Genomic DNA, 19,672 nt, shown 5'->3' on the forward strand with positions numbered 1-19,672 from the left:
TGGAGAAGTGGCTTAAACCTTCCATTTCCTCTCAGAAAAGTGGAAATTAACAATACCCAGGTTTAGTGGCTGTGAGGTTTACACCCCTTTATAAACTGCATGATGTTCTCCCCTGACATCTTGCTCCCCCACTACCTGGATTCTGCCTTTGCAAACCCCGATGCCCATGCCCCACCCTTCAGTAAAACCAACCAGCCACCCTCCTCTTATTCCCCAGGAAGTGGAGACCCCTCTCCCTTGGTAGTGCTAAAACAGAAAATTAAACCGAAAAAAGTGGGAAAGATCCAGTCCAGGATGTGCTCATGGAAAGAGCTCACAACAAAAAGAGTCAAGGGCTACCCCTGCCATTCACAGCCACCCATTTACCGGGACAACACTTCATTTAGAGGACAACATACACTCTGAGGTGGGTTGGCAACAGACAGGACATACTGAGTTTATATGTAGTGGTGGCCCCCTAAGTGGACACCAAGGACTCTGCTTGTCTTCCCCAGCCTGGGGGCCTGGGCCTGGACATTCATGTGTGACCTGGAAGGGAGGGGGCATTCTCAGAACAACTTTCTGCCTGACTCAGCCCATTTGATCTCTGAAATCCTCCCAGGATCTGAGATTCTTCAAACCTTTCAGGGCTCCCCTAGGCTCAGTCCCCCTGCCTCTCGTTCTCCATGGGGCTGGCTGTAGCTGTGAGTGAATCCTGTGTCCCTGGCTGACCTCTAGGGCAGAAATCTCCCAAATTACTTGATTGTCCGCCCCATCTGTAAACTCATTTTCAGCATGCACCTCACTATGAATATTTGTGTGTGTAACTATATTAATATATCATGCATATTGCAGGACATCTGCAAAAAATTGATAATCTAAAGGGGTGGGAAATTAATACATAATGTATCATCACTCCTATGCCCTAGAGTGCATGCAGGTCTGGGTAGACCTGGACCCTTTCTCTGGAAGAGCTGTAGCCCAAGCATAGGGAGTTTATATCTCATGAGCGGCATTAGATAAGAAAAGCTGGACACACAAGACAGATCCTTTCCTGAGGTCCCCACATGAACTGAAGCTTAGGAAGACATTTGCTGGGAAAGTTGTCAAGGTATGAGGAGGAAGCACAGTTCTCCTCCTAAAATACACGGTCCTCAGGGTGTCTCAGAAGAGCGTGGCCATGCAGGATGGAGAAGCCCAGACACAGGTCACTAGCTTTCTTGTCCTGTCACAGGATCTTCTGATTCTCCTTAGGGGACTCTTGCCATGACTTGCTGAAATACAGATAAACAGCTCTCCAGCATCTACTGGATACAAGAATTAATGGCTCATTTACATACTCTTTATCATTTAACCCCCAAAGCAATCCTGAGAGATCAGTGAGAGATCAGTGAGGCCCCATCGCATAAGGAAGCTGAGGCAGGGAGAGGTGAAGTAATGCCCCAAAGACCCCGTATCTCGTCAGAACCAGGGTCTCCCAATTGCTAAATCCCCCAGATTCATCGTACAAATTCAGAATAGTCACCTCTTGATAATAATATTAGTATAAAATCAGTTAACATTTATGGATTGCTTAATCTTTGTAAAGGCTTAACTGCTGCATTTGTTCCTCACAAAAGCATTATGAATTGGTTCAATTATTTAAAAAGGAAACTCAAGCTTCGTGAGGTAATTTGTTCAGAGTTGCCAGTTCTGTGAAGTTGTGAATATGTGATGTCTGACCTCAAAGCTGGAAACTGTAACCATTACTTCCTTCCCTAAGTCAGTCTGGCTCTGCTGACCGGGAGATGGGAATGCCAGACCCAAAAAGCAGCGTTCAGGGATTGCGGAAGCTTCTCCCACCCCTGAGTACTGCCTGTTCTGGGAAGGGTTTATTGGAAGGGGGTTCTATTAAATAGAATTAGTCTATCTGATTAGAAGGCAGGGCAGAGCCAGGAGTTCCTGTTCAGAGTCCATGTGAATCTCTCAACTTGTTTTCTTGCTATGAAATGGAGAGGCTGGACAAAATATTCCCCAAGAATCACCTTTACCTCTGGGGCACCTGGGTGGCTCAGTCTTTAAGTGTCTATCTTCAGCTCAGGTCACGATCTCACGGTTTGTGGGTTCAAGCCCCACTTCAGGCTCTGGGCTGACAGCTCAGAGCCTGGAGCCTGCTTAGGATTCTGTGTCTCACTTTTTCTCTGACCCTGCCCCACTTGCATTCTGTCTCTCAAAAATGAATAGATGTCAAAAAAAAAAAAAAAGATCGCCTTTACCTCCAATTTCTATGGTTCTAGAAGACAGAAATGGACATTTTTGTGTGGAGAGGGGACATCTGAGAACAAGGATACTCTCGCTGTTTAACATGGAGTCAATTCTGCTCCTTGCCTGGAGGACAGTAACCCCCCAACCATGTTCTCTAACTTCTAAGCACATGCTGTTTGTTCTTTTTAATTTAAGTATCATGTAAACAAAATCAGTCCTTCACTTAATTCCTGAATTTTAGGGAAATATTCTTTTTTTTTTAATTTTTTTTAACGTTTTTATTTATTTTTGAGACAGAGAGAGACAGAGCATGAACGGGGGAGGGACAGAGAGAGAGGGAGACACAGAATCAGAAGCAGGCTCCAGGCTCTGAGCCATCAGCCCAGAGCCCGACGCGGGGCTCGAACTCACGGACCGTGAGATCGTGACCTGAGCTTAAGTCGGACACTCAACCGACTGAGCCACCCAGGCGCCCCGGGAAATATTCTTTATCTTTGGAGACTCCTTGGTTTCAGAGTATGGGACTTAAGAATATCAAACAATACTCACATGGCCTTGTCCTCTGTGGGTGTTTTTTCTTCAGCAACAATGAAACCAGAGTTTTACCCCAGAATGTACCAAGTCCCCGAAAGACAAAATTTGGGAGATATATTGAAATAACAGGTTCAAAAAGCCTTCCTAAGAGTTAATAGTCTGTAAACATCCTTTTAGCTAATTTTTGAAACTTATCAAGTGTTGTATATGCTCACGAGGGAAACGTTTACAAATATAAAAATCTAAGCTGGTTTAGAAACTTCCCGTGATAGCTTGCTGCCTCTAACCTATGGCACAGGACAGTGAATTTGCAGTCATCCCCCAGACCACACCTGCCTGCAGGTCAGGGGCCATATCTCATACATCTTATTTTTCCACAGCCATGGTTCAGTGCTGTCCCTGTTTGTTGAATTGAATGGATTTTTAGGGAAGAGGAGTTCACAGGTTCGTTTAGTCCTGCTACTGGACAGATTTAATAGAATGTTATTTGCCAGCAGAGCTAAGATATTTTCAGGCACTGTGCTCCTCATAGGCGGGCAGATGTAAGGAGAGCTCACTAACTCCTCACTCACAGGCAGCAGGAAGGAAGAGCAAGATTATTGGGAGCCTCTGCAAGCAGAGGCTAGTTTGGTTCTGGAGGCTACTCCCTGCTCATTTTTTGGTATTTCAGCATGCCCACATCATACCAGAAATAGGCTGTAGGAACTGGCCACCCGTGAACATGTAACTGGGCCCAACCGCCACTGTGGATAGAAGAGTCTTCTTACACCATCGTCCACCTAAAAAGCAAGATGTGTTGCCTTTAGTCTCTAGGAGCTTGTGGTCTTCCATGTTGCAGGATATAAGGGTCATTGTTAGGTCCTACCTACTCCCCCACCTTTCCAACTAATCTCCTCTCATATGAGCTAGAAGTTCCCACCTTTAGATTTTATTTTATATAGAGCTCTAGAGAGGAAAGAGGCTTAAGAGATCATATGCCTGCTTTGTTCAATATAGTAGCCATTGGCCACATGGGCTAGTGGCTACCTTATTTAAAGTACAGAATTAGAACATTGGCATCATCACAGAAATTTCTATCAGTGCTAGAAGACAAAAAGCACCCATTTTAAAGGCATAGAAGAGATTAGTCATCCAAGGTCCTTGGCAGAACTATGAGTGAAATCCAGTTTTCCATACTTGAAAGCTACTTCTTTCTTCACTACACTAGAAGAGGTGTCATTTAAAGTACCCAGGGAGAGGGGTGCCTGGGTGGCTTAGTTCGTTAAGCATCCAACCTCGGCTCAGGTCATGATCTCACGGTTCATAAGTCCGAGTCCCGCATCAGTCTCTATGCTGACAGCTCAGAGCCTGGAGCCTGCTTCGGATTCTGTGTCTCCCTCTGTCTCTGGCCCTCCCCCACTCACACTCTGTCTCTCTCAAAAATAAATAAATATTTAAAAAGTTTTTTAAAAAAACTAAAATGCCCAGGGAGAGGTATTTTTTTTCCTTCCTTGATGGCATGTTAATTCACATCATCACAAGTTAACAGATAGGACCAGCTAGTCCTCCCTGGATACAGTCAAGGCAGACAGTGTGGAGAGCCAGGTAGGATGAGTCACAGGAGATGAGGGTCTATCATGACTCAGGACATAGGCTAGCTCAGACACAGGATGTATGTTGTCCGTGTCTGTATTCCCAGGGCTTGGACTAGAACTGGGACTTCACTGTGCCAAAGGACATGAGCCAGGGGCAGCACAAGTTGCTGGGTATCAAGCAAAGGGACAGTAAAGGGAGACTGGAGAACTCTCACCAGTGTCTTCAATAAGAAGTAGAGTGTTGCTGGGGCACCTGGGTGGTTCAGTCAGTTCAGTGCCTGACTCTTGATTTTGGCTCAGGTCATGATCTGTTGAGTTTGAGCCCGAGTTGGGCTCTGTCCTGACAGTGTGGAACCCGCTTGGGACTCTCTCTCTCTCCCTCTCTCTCTCTGCCCCTCCCCTGTCCATACATGAATGTGCTCACTCTTGCTCGCTGTCTCTCAAAATAAAACAAACAAACAAACAAACAAAACCCAGAAGAAGAAGAAGAAGTAGAAGTAGAGTGTCCCTGGTCAGTTTTTCACTTTGTTTTGTCTTGGCCGTCCAAATTTATGCTTTACTTATTGGGATGTGTGACACCATTCTGGAGCTGTTAACCTTTGCCTTAGTTCCTATCATATGATACTTAGTAATGAATTTCAACTTATTGTGAAAACATAGGCCAGACATAGGTTAAAAGTTTTGTTTTATTTTGTTTTGTGCAGCTATAGAGCTGAGCCTTAAGAGTGTAGGATTAGAACTGGGTCTAATCTCCAGCACTTTTTTATCCTGGGCACCTCACTTAACATTCAGTATCCTCATCTGTGAAATGGGAGAACAGGAAGGATTCCTTGTCAGGATTGTTGAGGAGATCAACTGAGGTAATATTTAAGACAATGTGCAAAGCAGAGAGCTCAGTACAGGTGTTAATTAGTCATTATCTTTATTGTTCCCTCATTTGGCACCTCCTTCATAGCAATTATGGTACTGAATTCTGGGTGGCCAGCATTACTTTAGGTTTACCAGATGTACGTTCCCCCCCCCCCCCGCCCCCAGATTTATTGTGTTTAAACAATGGATGGATCTACCTTATATCTTTATTTGAAGATGATGTAGTCACAGTCTGGTTTTTGTGAGGCAGCACAGAATAGTTTAATGGTTCAATTAGCTCCTTGAGGAGATACATGGTGCTTGAGATATGCCAAATAAGCAGCATGCAACCTCTGTGGGGAGAAAAGAAGTCAGCCGACTTCTTGTGAAGACACAGCTTCCTGCAGAGCCAGATGTAGTTCACATTTTCCTCTTGCTTTTTCCCAATAGAAGTGCTCAGGGGGGATAAACTTTACTTAACCTAATTAATTTTAATCACAGCTTTCAAATCTCATACTGTGAAAAGAATTACAAATTGGAATACATTAATAGAAGCCATAGTTTATGCTGTAAGCTAATCATGAAATGTGCATTTACATTTTCTGCATGAGTTTGCAATTACCATTAAAATAAAATTCCGTTATGTCCTTTTAAATTACCAAAATGTGAAGAGCAGATTGAGCCAGGCCCATTTTTGTGCTAAATTACTAGAAGAATGTCTAAATTTCCAAGAATCAGACAGCTTCCTTCATTTGAGTTGCAGCAAGGAATGATTTTCAGTCATCTGCTCCAAGCTATTTCTGTTTTTAAATAATAATCTTTTAAACTAATTGTGCAAATGCTTCACCTGCTTTCATAGGTGGTCCATTGAGTTTGGTACAGAGGACAAATTATATATATTACATTATTATATATACATCTGTATAAATATCTGTGTGACTGTGTGCATACATACATGTGTCTATACACATAGGTGCATTTAGATCTATACATGTAATTTTGCTTTTAGGTTCCATGTAGGCTTTTATTTTATGGAGGTATGTATGGAAGTAAACGCTTCCTGGTTCCTCAGAGGATCTGAGGCAGTTTAGAGGAAACACAGAAGATGCAGTAATAAGATTTTAATAAAGAATGAGTTCCCAAGTCAGAAGACAATGGCAAGACGTCGGCAGAGTAATGTCATTGCCTCTACGTGTGTAGCGCTCAGCAGTCTTTTACCTCCTTTCACACACTTCCTCCCACTTGGTCCTGTGGTAGGCTGCACAGGGGGGATCGTCTCCATTTCACACATGAGGAGACTGAGTGTGTCAGCAAGGGAAAAGAGTGGGTCTTTCAACTGCAGTCTGAGGCTCATTCTACCGGAAGGCTCTGGGAATCTAGAATCACAATTTTTGAACTATGAGGTCAAGGAGGAACAGGTGGGCATGAGTGGTGGCCACGTGCCAACAGCATCCTGGTATCTCGATATTAGTGATGGTGAGGTGCAGGCTCCCCAGGGTACTTTATGAAGCTTCAGCTGGTTTGTTGGCCGTTTGGGTGGACTCATTTAGGCTTTAGTTTCTTGGGAATATTTTATATTGAATTATCCCTGGGGATGTTGCTAGTAGCTCACTGGCTGGTTCTCTAGCAAGGCACAGAAACAGCATCCCACAACAGCAGCAATAATTATAATAGCAGCTTCCAGTTATTGATTACTTACTGTGTCCAAGACCCTTTGTCATATTATAGTCTTCCCCTTCAGTGCTCTGTCTCCTTTTTTTCAGGTAAATATTCCATTGCTGCCAAAGTTTCTATTCAAGATGGCTTGAAGATGCCCACCAACCAGTTTGTCTACCTGTGCACATGCCAAGATCATGAGGGCTCTTACCCCTGGCTGGGCTACATGGAGGCAGAGGTACCAAGAGATCCAGGACTCTTTTTCCAAGAGTGGTCCAATTCCAGATACTAGGTCTCCTTTAGATGCCAGCTTCTGACCTGCTTCCTCCTGGCCTAGGCCTTCCTTTATTCATGGCTGACATTACTTGCTTTGGAAGCAAACATCAAAAGAACCGGGGTGTCCGGGCGGCTCTGTTGAACGTCTGACTCTTGGTTTCAGCTCAGGTCATGATTGCACGGTTCCTGGGATCGATCCCTGCATCGAGCTCTGTGCTGCTGGTGCGGAGCCTGCTTGGGATTCTCTCTTTCCCTCTCTCTCTGCCCCTCCCCCATTCATGCTCTCTCAAAATAAATAAATAAAATGTAAAATATATATATGTATCAAAAGGCCCTACCCTAGGATACCTCTGGCCCAAGCACAGAGCCTGGATCTCATTCATCATCATAAAGGACAGTGGACAGTGTAGGGTACCTGAAGGCCTTGGGCTTTCAGATCATGCAGACCTGAGTGTGAACTCTGGCTTCACTGTGCGCCCACTGGGAGGTTGGGTGATTTAGCGAAATGCTCTGCACTTCAAGTTCCTCATTTGTTAGCAGGGATTTATAGTCTGCTTTGCACAGGCTTTGGCTGAAGATGAAATGTGACAGCTGTGTAAAGCTTAAATATGGTCCCTGGCACATAGTCAGTGATAAGTACCCCCCCACCCCGACTCTGAGGCTCTGCCCGGACCCTTGCCTGAGCTCCTGCTTCCTTTTTCTGTGCCCCTTAGTATCTTACTTAATTCCTGTCACAGGAGGTATTTGGGCCTATTTTCTGAGCAAGTGCCAGCCCCACACCACCATTTCTACCTCCTTCTGCCCCACTTCCACCCTTCACTTCTAGGTCTGTGGAGCCAAACCTGAGGGTCTGGACTCCTGCTAGATGGGACCCTATGTCCCAGGGACACGGAAGATCCAAACACAGTCCTCTGGCAGACTCTGCACTATTAACTACTGATTTGAGGGCAGTGAATCCCCTGTGGTCTGTCTAGGGGGCAGGTGATCAAGACTGTGGCAACAAGAGCGTTAGACCTTGCTGCTCAAAGTGTGCTCTGTGGACAGCAGCACTGGCATCACCTGCGAGCTTGTTAGAAATGCAGAATCCTGGGCCACTGAATTAGAATCTGCGTCTTAACAAGATCTCCAGTGATCCATTTTTCGGTGGATATCAAGGCTTGAGAAGCCCTGGACTGGACCCCAGAAGACAAGGGCCCCGGGAATCATTTCTACAAGAGAACGTGGATTCTCCATTCCAGGGATGAGCATTGGTTTCTAACAGAGCCTCCAATAGGTATGTTCAAAACATGCATTAAAGTCAAACTTATCTGTGTAGGAGTCAATTTTGTCTTCTTTCTAGGTTGTCTAAAGCAAACCTTTGAATCTTTCTCTAAGACCCACAAATAATACAGGATGCTGCTACCTTGCTTCAGATTAACTTGCTTGTCCTCATGCCATTCAGTTAAGTCTCCCAGACCATACCTACCCCAGCCCTTTCCTATCATGGAAACACAATCACACACACAAAGGCTTACACATAGACATAGATGCATACACATACATGGGCATACATTACACAAACGCACACACTCAACAGGGGCCATGCCATTTCCCACTCTGGGACCTAAGCTTATGTTGTCTCATCTGCCTGGGATGCCTTCATGCCCTCATTTGGCTGAATTTTAGTCTTCCTTTAAGTTTCATTTAAAGTGTCAGTTCAGCGGTGCCTGGCTGGCTCAGTCAGAGGAACATGTGACTCTTGGTCTTGGGGTTGTGAGTTCGAGCCCCACGTTGGGTGTAGAGATTACTTAAAAATAAAATCTTTAAAAATAAAATAAAAAAGTGTCAGCTCAGCCAGAGTCACCACTTTGCTCCAGCAAGGGATTTTATACCACGGCTGTGTGATGGTATTTCTATCATCACCACATTGCATTACAACTGTTCTGTTTATGGCTTGATCATGTCCTGGAAACACTGAACCAAGTCAGGGCAAGGGCCAAGTTGTATTTATTCATCTTTGTGTCTCCAACACCTAACGCAATGTTAGGCACATTGTAGAATGCCCTGAAAATGCTTATTGTCTAAGGGAAGTGGTAAAAAGCTTAGATTGTTCTAGTGGCTTCACATTTTGTCCTTTGAAATTTAATAAGAATGGAATAAAATTACTGCAGACTCAAAGTGTTTGGGGAAAATTGTGTTAAACCTTGCAACCCAAATGGAAAAAGCAGATCAAAGGGAAATTAGATGGCAATTTGTTTTTTAAAAAAATCTGCAGCGGCATTTTAATTAGAGAATATTCTTCTCATTGAAATTAAGAACTCCCAGGGAAATACTTGGTATGTTAGAAGATCTCTCCTCACATTTTTCCACCAGCCATTGCAGGACCTGCTGAGCAGCCTTTGTGAAGGAAAGCTCCAAGGAGGACAGGACACAGCACAATGAGACGCTCAGCACTGACACAGCATTCTGCACTTTGCACAATTAAGGCTCTCACCTCTCCTCACCCTGCAGGGAGAAGGTGGCAGTACTGACAGGTCTTGATGACTGAGGTAAGAGGCTCTGAGCATAACTGACCTGCTTGATGCACACAACTGGACTGTCACAGGCACAGCTCAGCATTCTTGATCCCTTTCTCATGTCAACCAGTCTTTCCCTTACCTTGGAATGTAATCCCTTTTGACATATACATCACATTCTAAGGTTCTTCATAAGGAGGCAGTCTGGACTAGATCAGTGTTTCCTAGAGGTGGGATGTCACAGAGCAGTAAAATAGTTGGAACTAAATTTAAGGGTGACTAAGTTTAGAATTGCCAATTTTATTTTGCTGACCGGAAATGCTAAGAAAATCTATGATCAGAATTAAGTCATAAAAGAAAATAAATGTTGACATTAAAAAAAAAAAATGATCCTGGGGCGCCTGGGTGGCTCAGTCGGTTAAGCATGTGACTCCCAATAGCGGTTCCGGTCGTGATCTTGCTGTGGTGAGATCGAGTCCCATGTAAGGCTGAGCATGGAGCCTGCTTGGGATTCTCTCTCTCCTTCTCTCCCTCTCTTTCTGCCCCTCCCCTGCTCGCACTCTCACTCTCTCAAAATAAATAAACTTAAAAATCCCAGAAAAAAGCTCAACTTTTAAAAACCTGAATACATTTAGCTTTATGAAAAACTCACCGCATTTTTATTTTTTTTCTCTCATTTCACAGCAGGCCAGTGACAATGAGCGATAGTTTGGAATAGTGTTTAGGAGATATGGGCTTTGTCAATCTTTAATATGCTAGATTCATGTATTTGTTGAAATCCTGAAGCCAAGCTTTCAGAGCAGAAAAGTGAGTGAAAGCTTGCATGCTGGCATTCCACACCCAGGCCAGTCACTAGCTTGCTCCTTACGTAACTGTGGCCTGAGGCACAACTCACTCAAGCCATGACTTTTCCAGAATCGGTGTGTCTCAGCTTTCTGTTCATTAAAGAAGATGGGGGACTTGAAACCTTGGTGTGATATTTCACAATGTGTTTTACGTAGGATTAGGCTAAGCAAATGTTCTGAGCTGAAGATTTTGTCCCGTCATGTACCCTACTCTTATTTTTGCTTTATCCGCACAAGAAAAATAAAGAAGATAACTTAGTACTGAGATGTGAATTTGGGGGCTTATATGCTAAGGGAAAATAAAAATGAACACAAAACTCTGTGTACATTATAAGAAAATTATGGAATAAAAAGACTAAAAATAATTACAGTGATTGGTTGATGGAGGGGGGTTGTGGATAAATTTCTCTTACATGTTTTCCAAGTTTTGTTACTATATTTATATTACTTTTAGAATTAAGAGTAATTTTGTAATTATAAATAAGTGAGAAAAACTGAAGAATGACATCTTTACTGACTTTTGGGGATGCCACTGAAATGCTGTAAAAGCAAGCTGCAAACTAATGAAAGTTGTGGCAGACTGTGTTTGCCAAAGATGGCCACAACAACATCGTCCCTCCCACAGACTCCTCTTACAAAGGACCTAACACTCCTCCCATTGAGCCCTTACCCTTGAACGTGGACAGATCTTTGTAATGGCCTCAACCAACTGAATATAGTAGGACCCAATGTGACCTTTGAGGCTAGATTATAAAAATGCCACATACCTCTGGTCTCCTTTCGTGGGACACCACCGCTTGAATTCAGCTTCCATGCTATGAGGAAGTTCAAAGAAGCAGCCCATGTGGAGATGCTGCAGTTGACAGTCCAAGTGAGGACTGTCAACTGCCAGACATGTAAGTGAAGAAGCCTCCAGATGATCCAAGCTCCAGCCTTTGAGTCTTTCCAGAGGCCTCAGACACCATGGAGAAGAGATGGCTGTCCCTTCTGTGCCTGGGTTAAATTCCTGATTCATAGAATCCCTAATTCTAAGCAGACTTAAATGATTGCTTTATATCTTTAAGGTTTGGGGTTTGTTACATAAGGAATATATGTGTAGTATAATTCTCTTTTAGTAAAATTAATAAGAGCAAAAATGAAATCCCCGTACATCCATCTATCTATCTATCTATCTACCTACCTATCATCTATCTATCTAAGACATCTATACAGTTGACCTTTGAACACTGCAGGGTGCTGGGGCACCACTCTACCCACCACACAGTTGAAAATCCAAATACAATTTTTGACTTCCCCAAAACTTAACTACTTAACTACTAAGAGCCTACTGATGACTGGAAACCTTACTGATAAGACAGCTGATTAACACATACTTTATATGTTATATATATTTTATATACTATTTTCTTATAATAAGCTAGAGAAAAGAAAATGTTATTAAGAAAATCATAAGGAAGAGAGGGGCCTGGGTGGCTCAGTTAAGTGTCCGACTGGTGATCTCGGTTCAGGTTATGATCTCACGGTTTGTGAGTTAGAGCCCCATGTCGGGCTCTGAGGTGACAGCCTGTTTGGGATTCCCTCTCTCTCCCTCTCTCTCTTTGCACCTCCCGCTTGCACATGCACTCCCTCTCTCTCTCTGAAAAGAAAGAAATAAACTAAAAAAAAAAATGAAAATCATAAGAAGAGAAGATACATTTATAGTACTGTACTGTATTTACTGAAAAAAATCCACGTATAAGTGGACAAGCATAGTTGAAACCTGTGTTATCCCGGGGTCAACTATATATACAAAAACACCCCTGTACATGACACATAACTACAATTGTTATCGTGTTAAAATAAACATAACAAAATTTACAATTTTAACCACTTTTTGGACTTTTTAAAAAATATAATTGACACACATCATTTTAACCATTTTTAAGTGGACAGTTCTATGGCATTACGTATATGCACACTGTTGTGTAATCATCATCACCATTCATCTCCAAAACTTTTCCACCTTCCCAAACTGAAACTGTACCCACTTTAACACTAACTTCCTCCTCCCCCCCTGCCTTGGCCCCTGGCAACTGCCCTTCTGCTTTCTGTCTCTATTAGTTTCACTCTTTGAGGCACCTCATACAAGTAGAATCATATAGTATTCGTCCTCTTATGACTGTATTTGTCTTCTTATGACTGGCTTACATCGCTTAGCATAATGTCTTACAGGTTCAACCATATTGTAGCATGTGTCAGTAGTTCCTTTCTTTTTAAGGGTGAATAATACTCCGTTGTATGTGTATACCGCAATTTATCCACTCCTTTGTCAATGGACACTTGGGGTTGCTTCTACCCAAGTGTTGTAAACAATGCCATTGTAGCGTAACGTACAGACTTGTCGAATCACTGTTGTACACCTGACACTAAGGTAACATTGTGTATCAGCTACACTTCAATTAAAAAAAAAAATAACGCAATAGTAAATAATGTTGCTATGAACGTAGGTGTGCAAATATCTGTTCAAATCCCTGTTTTCAACTCTTTTGGTTATATACCCAGAAGTAGAATCTGGGGAACATATGGTAATTGTTTTACATTTTTTGAGGAAGTACCATACTGTTTTTCAGAGTGACTGTACTGTTTTACATTCCCACCAGCAGTGCCTAATAGTTCCAATTTCTCCACATCTTCAACAATACTTGCTATTTTGGAATTCTGTTTTTTATTTTTTTATAACAGCCACCCACCCTAGTAGGTGTAAAGTGGTATCTTATTGCGAGATCTCATTTTAAGCATTTTTTAAAATGTTTATTTTTGAGAGAGAGAGAGAGAGTAGGAGTGGGGAGGGGCAGAGAGAGAGAGAGACAGAGTCCCAAGCAGGCTCTATGCTGTCAGCACAGAGCCTGATGGGGCTTGAACTCACAAGTTGAAATCCTGACTTGAGCTGAAATCAGGAGCTGGATGCTTAACTGACTGAGCCACCCGAGCGTCCCATGAGATCTTATTTTCATTTTCATTTCCCTAATCATTAATGTTGAGTATCTTTTCATGCGCTTACCGGTCATTTGTATATTTTCTTTGCAGAAATAGCTATTTAAGTTCTTTGCCCATTTTTAAATTGGGGTTTCTGTTTGTATATAATCGTTTTACTGTATATATCCATGAACAAGGCAGAGGCAGAGAAAAACAGCCAACAGAGCGTTACCTCAGAGAGTGTGTGCTGGGAATAAGGAGACCAGGAAAAGTGAGTCCTCTTTGCCTTTTATGTCATGTATTGCCATTGTTTTTCACTTGTCACCAACATGTGTCATTAATTGAATAAAGAAAAAAAAGTAAAGAAATGATCAATACAATGTCATTTTGCTTACACATCTTAAAATATCTGACTTGAGGTTTTTTGTTTTTTTCTTAAATAGTACAACCAAGAAAATGAAACAGTCTTGAGCTGACCCTCGAAGCAAATTTCATAGGTAGTATTTCAATAATGAGAAGAAAACTTCATTGTTCTCGCTGAAGATCCTTGGCCTGCCTTTCCCCTTCTCTCCCCTCCTCCCTTCTGGAAAGAGCTCAGACTAAGAGAGGAGCCTGTCTCTCTTTAAAGAGAGTATTTGTTTCCATGGTAACTTGCCTTCTTCATCTTCAGAGTTGTAAACTGGGAAATTCTATTACAGGCTTACCCAGGCAGTTGCTTTTGAAATGGTGTCTGATATTAGCTATTTGTTTCATTCACCTTTGCTGCTCAGGAATCTTTTGAATTTGGTGATTCTGTTTCTATCAAATGAAGGAAGTAAAATAAAGCAATATGAGCTGATTATAATCGGTCTGATTGGGCCTGCTGTGCATTGTCGTCAGGAACTGTCGCTGGCTGTGTTGGTGGAGCCCCTGGGTGACTATGTGATGTTTGAGGCCCAGGCCCACCTCCGCACTGATGCCCGCCAGTGGAGCCCAGCACACAGAGCTGCTTGGGGATGCCCTGCAAGGTCAGCTGGAGAAGAAACAGAAACTACCTCTGTGGTCAAAAAATGATGTCTTGTTAATGGATTTCATGTCTTATCTATGAGATTCCGATATGGGCAGGTGGAGTTATTACACTCCTGCTGTGAAAGCAACTGTAGTTCAAATAGGTGCAAATCAAGCAAGTAACCAAATTATCTGAGGCTGGTGATTTTCATTTCTGTAGTAGCACCATAGTATGCTTGGAAGGCTTCAATTATTGACTCTTGGAATAGAAGGTTTTGAGGGTGTTTATTGACCACTGTGTTTGCTATGCATGAAATCTATATGGTTTTTAATCTTTCTGAACCCTCAAACAAATGACATGTAAATCAGTTTACAGACAGAAAATCTCTTGAAAGCACCTTTTCTACCCAGGAAACTCAGCTACTTTATTTCATAGGAAAGCAACTTCATGAGATGATCCTGGAAAAAAGACATTCTATTGGTTTTCCTTTCTTTAAAAAAGCTAATTGCTAATCAACAGTTTACCTCCAGCTTCTAAACAGAGTTCTTAGGTGACATATTAATATTTAAAAATATTTAGATTGGGATGATGAAAAAGTTCTGGAAATGGAGCGCTGTAAAACAATGCAGATGTACTTAATGCTACTGAACTGTATGCTTAAAAATGGTAAAATGGTTAAAATGGCAAACTTCATGTCATGTGTATTTACCACAGTGAAAATAGTATTTAGAATTTTCCAATTGGAAAATACAAAAGTTTTTGCAATTGCTAAAGAGAAGTACATTAAGCAAAACACAATTATCTGACTCTTAGACTCCTAGCTTTTTTTACCAACTTTTTTGAGGCATAATTCAAAAATTAAAAAAATTGTATATATCTAAGGTGTACAACTTGAGGTTTTAATACATGTGTATATTGTGAAATGATCACCACAATCAAGCTAATTTTTTTTAAGTTTATAATGTCTTTTCCTTTTATAAAATGTTTATTTTTGAGACAGAGAGAGAGAGAGAGAGAGAAATGAATGAGTGAGGGGCACAGAGAGAGGGAGACAAAAGATCAGAAGTGGGCTGTGCACTGACAGTAGAGAGTCCGACGCAGGACTCGAACTCAGGAGCCATGAGATCATGACCTGAGCTGGAAGTTGGATGCTTAATGGACTGAGCCACCCAGGCGCCCCAAGCTAATTAAGATATCTAGCATCACATAGTTGTCATCTTCTTTTTTGTGTGTGTTGGGTGTGGTAAGAACTCTTAAGAACTACCCTCTTCACAAGTTTTAAGTATACAATACATATTCTTAACTACAGTCACCATGCTGTACATTATTAGATCTCCAGAATTTACCCATCTTGCCTGAAAGTTGTACCTTTTGACTAACGTCTCTTTATTTTCCCTATCTCCCCTAAGGCCCTGGCAACAACCATCCTACTATTTCTGTGAGTTTGACTATTTTAGATTCCACGTGTAAATGAGATGAAGTATTTGTGTCTGGCTTATTTTGCTTAGCATTATGTCCTTGAGGTTCATCCATGTTGTTGCAAATGGCAGAATTTCCTTCTTTTTCAAGGCCAAATAATATTCTATTGTACACACTCTCTCTCTTTCCCTTTCTCTCTCTCCACATTTTCTTTGTTCATTCAGTTGTTGACATTTAGGTGTTTCCATGCTTTGGTTACTGTGAATAGCCAAATATCTGTGGGAGTACAGATATCTTTTTGAGATTTGGGCTCCTCACTTTCTAGGAAGCTTTCCTTCATCCTTAAACTCAGGCTCCTCAGAAAATTCCAAATTTCAGTTTCTTTCATCATTTTCAGTTCTGAAGCATTTAAAAGGCTTTCATTTGCCCATGAAAGATGAGAAAAGTACTATGTTCAGTAGCCCCTACCCTTACAGACATATTTGTATTACTCTGTTCCCAACTCATGCCTTGGAGGAGTCTGCTGTCTCATAAGGATAATCAAAGGACATAAATGATCCCAGAATTGCAAGGGATCTCTGTGGCCACCTCAACTGTTGTCCGGCCAAAGTAGGCTTTCCTCTCTGGCATCTCTGACAGGTGGACAGTTTTTGCCTGCTTCCAGTGATGAACAGCTCTTCACCTCATAGGCTGCCCACTCTACCTTTGATCAGTCTCACCACACAGTTGGTGGATAGTTTGTCTTGGCCCTGTGTCAGGCACTGGAGACACCAAAGGGAACAACACGAATGTGGTCCTGCTCTCATAAAATTTACATTAGAATGTTTTTCTGTCATTTAGGCTGAAATCTTGTTCCTTTACCTGAAGGTCACTTGCTCTAATTATGTCTGCAGTCATAAAGAGTGCATGATGCCACTAGTGAGGGCCTGCCATGGGCAGCCCAGTGCCAAGAGCCCTGGTGGCTTCATTTCTTTTACTCTTCACAGAAATCCTATGAAGCAGAGACCGTCACTGTCTCCATTTTGCCATTGAAGAAACTAAGACTTAAATGGTTATGTATCTTGGGGCGCCTGGGTGGCTTAGTCAGTTAAGCATTCGGCTTCTGATATCAGCTTAGGTCATGATCTAGCAGTTGTGAGATTGAGCCTCACATCAGGCTCTGTTCAGCACAGAGCCTGCTTGGGATTCTCTCTCCTCCTTTCTCCCTCTCCCTCTCTCTGCCCTTCCTCTCAAAATAAATAAATAAATAAATAAATAAATAAAAGTTATGTATCTTGCCTCACTAAGGTCATACGGTTACTGTTTCTGCATTTGTATTCACTTATGCATTTATCAAACACTGGTTGGGAATCTACTGTGCAGAAAAACTTGGTGGTAGCTGTCCTAAAAAACTCATGGACAGGGGTGCCTGGGTGGCTCAATCGGTTGAGTGTCTGACTTATGCTCAGGTCATGATCTCGCTGTCCATGAGTTCAGGCCCCGCGTTGGGCTCTGTGCTGACAGCTCGGAGCCTGGAGCCTGTTTCAGATTCTGTGTCTCTCTCTATCTCTACCTCTCCCCCGCTCATGCTCTGTCTCTCTCTCTCTGTAAAAGATAAATAAACATTAAAATTTTTTTTTAAAGAACTCACGGGCAAATGGGGGAAGATATCAAGCAAACGAACAGGTATAATGCAGTGTACTGGGCTGTGCTCTGGTGGTGATGACAACTTGGAGGAAGGTCTCTCATTGTGTCTATGGGTCTAATCAGGCTCCTGATCAATGCAGCCAGCCCCTGCTGGTTTCTGTCACACATCTGGCCCTCCAATCCACCCATCACCTGTACCCTGAGTGATCTGTTCAAACCGTGAATCAGTTTCGTCATATTCACTCATTTCTTTGTTCAGCGGACAAATATTTTTGAGTGCATACTTTGTTAGCTTCTGGTAAATAAATCAGATATGGTCAGGACATTTACAGAGTTTGTAAGGTAGGTAAGAAAAGGATATAGGCAGATGAATAGGATTATTAAAAACAAAACAAAACCATACAACCATGGAGGGAAACAGTTTAACAGTTTCTCAAAAGGTTAAGCATAAAATTACCATATGACCAGCAATTCCACTCCTAGGTATATACACCCAAAGGAATTGAAAACAGGTACTCAAATACCTGTATACAAGTGTCCGTAGCAGCATTATTCACAATAGCCAAAAATTGGAAACCCAAATGTCCATCAGTGGAAGAATGGAGAAAGAAAACATGGCAGTATCTATACAATGGAAATTTACTTAATCATGTAAAGGAGCTGAACAGAAGCTAGGCACAAAATATTACATATCATACAATTCTTTTTATATGAAATATCGAGAATAGGTAAATCCATACAGACAGAAAACAGATTGATGGTTGCCTGCAGCCATGAGTTGGGAAGAATAGAGAATGACTGATAATGGTACAGCGATTTCTTTTGGGATGATGAAAATGTTTTGAAACCAGACAGAAGTGGTGGTTGCACAACACTGAATGTAGTAAATGCCACTGAATTATATACTTTAAAATTGTTAATTTTCTGTTCTGTGAATTCCACCTAAAAAAAAACCAAAAAAACCCCCAAAACCCCAGAAAAATGTAACAAAGGAGCCTACTGGGATCAAGGAAGGATTCTCCTAGGAAGCACAGTTTAAGCTGAGACCTAAAGGTCCCAGCTGAGCAAGAGTTAGCTGGGAGCAGGTTGTTGAGAACATGCCACTGGCAAGAAGTGGGTGTGGATGGAGCTGAAGGGGAAAACAGTGGCCAGATGAGGTAAGGATTTGTAGGCCTATAAGTGTCTCAGATTTTATCATAAATGCCATGGGAAATCTGAAAAGTTTTAAGCCAGGGACAGTTACAGTAGTCTACATGTTATGACTTTTGATTTCTGCAGGAATGGATGGCAGGGGAATACGAGGAAAGCAGGGATGCAGGAAGAATGCAACGCACAACAGTGACTTGGATGAAGGCTCCCTGGGGCTGCCAATTGGTCCATATCCCCCCAGGGACATACCTGTCACCATGACCTTGACCCTTCTCAGTTTCCCTGGCCCACCTCACCCTGTCCACCTCACAGCCTCTGCTCCAGCCCTAAGGAAGGACCCTCGGTCTTGAACCTCAGGAGTTCAAGACGTACTGTAGTCTAAGGGTCGCCTGGGTGGCTCAGGTCATGATGTCATGGTTCATGGATTTGAGCCCTGCCTGCATCGGGCTCTGTGCCCATGGCTCAGAGCCCGGAGCCTGCTGTGGATTCTGTGTCTCCCTCTCTCTTTGCCCCTCCCCTGCTCGTTCTCTTTCAAAAATAAATAAACATTAAAAAAAAAAAAAAGAGGTATCACAGTCTCTTTCACTTGAGGCCACTGAACATTGTGCTTCTATTCTGAAACATTTCCCCGTAATGTTTGCCTGGCCAACTTCTCTCCAACCTTCAGTATTCAGCCAAGGCATCCCTTCTCTCCAGATGTGGTTCTGGCCCCAGGCTACTATATATAGGGCCCCCCCTTCAGAATTCCCTTTAGTACTCTGACCTAATTCTATGATGGCACATATCACAATGGGTGGCAGTTGCCTATTTTACCCCTTTGTTTTTTTTCCATTAACTTATGAATGCCTTAAGGCAGAGACTCATTTGTCCTGATGCCTCGCATCATACACTACGATAGATGAATTCTTTCAGGAGAAAGGAGTCAGCACTCAAGATGGCTCCCCTCGAGGTCTCCTTTGAGTTTTCGGTTAACATCATTCCTTTTTTTCTCTGAAAATCTCCATTCCCACCCTCCCCACAGATACTATCCCTTGTTGAAATGCTTGCTTCTTTCCATTTTTCAGAATATCTACATTCTTATAC

At 42.4% G+C, this 19,672-nt stretch overlaps 1 long non-coding RNA gene across 3 annotated transcripts in view; it reads left to right on the plus strand.

Moving 5' to 3' along the window:
- LOC109499777 overlaps positions 1-19,094 on the plus strand; it is a 30,029-nt gene extending 10,935 nt beyond the window's left edge. The window contains exons 3-7 of one of the 3 annotated variants that reach the window (XR_006598023.1): positions 6,944-8,385; positions 9,465-9,640; positions 13,605-13,678; positions 13,851-14,053; positions 18,719-19,094. This is a non-coding gene — a long non-coding RNA (uncharacterized LOC109499777). Of the gene's footprint in view, positions 1-6,943; positions 8,386-9,464; positions 9,641-13,604; positions 13,679-13,850; positions 15,194-18,718 lie in introns of those variants that run through there. The other 2 variants (XR_002742364.2, XR_006598024.1) reach the window with 2 other exon arrangements.
- The last annotated feature ends 578 nt before the right edge of the window (positions 19,095-19,672 follow it).

Source organism: Felis catus, chromosome B2 (genome assembly GCF_018350175.1).
Source record: "Felis catus isolate Fca126 chromosome B2, F.catus_Fca126_mat1.0, whole genome shotgun sequence".
Classification (NCBI taxonomy): Eukaryota; Metazoa; Chordata; class Mammalia; order Carnivora; family Felidae; genus Felis; species Felis catus.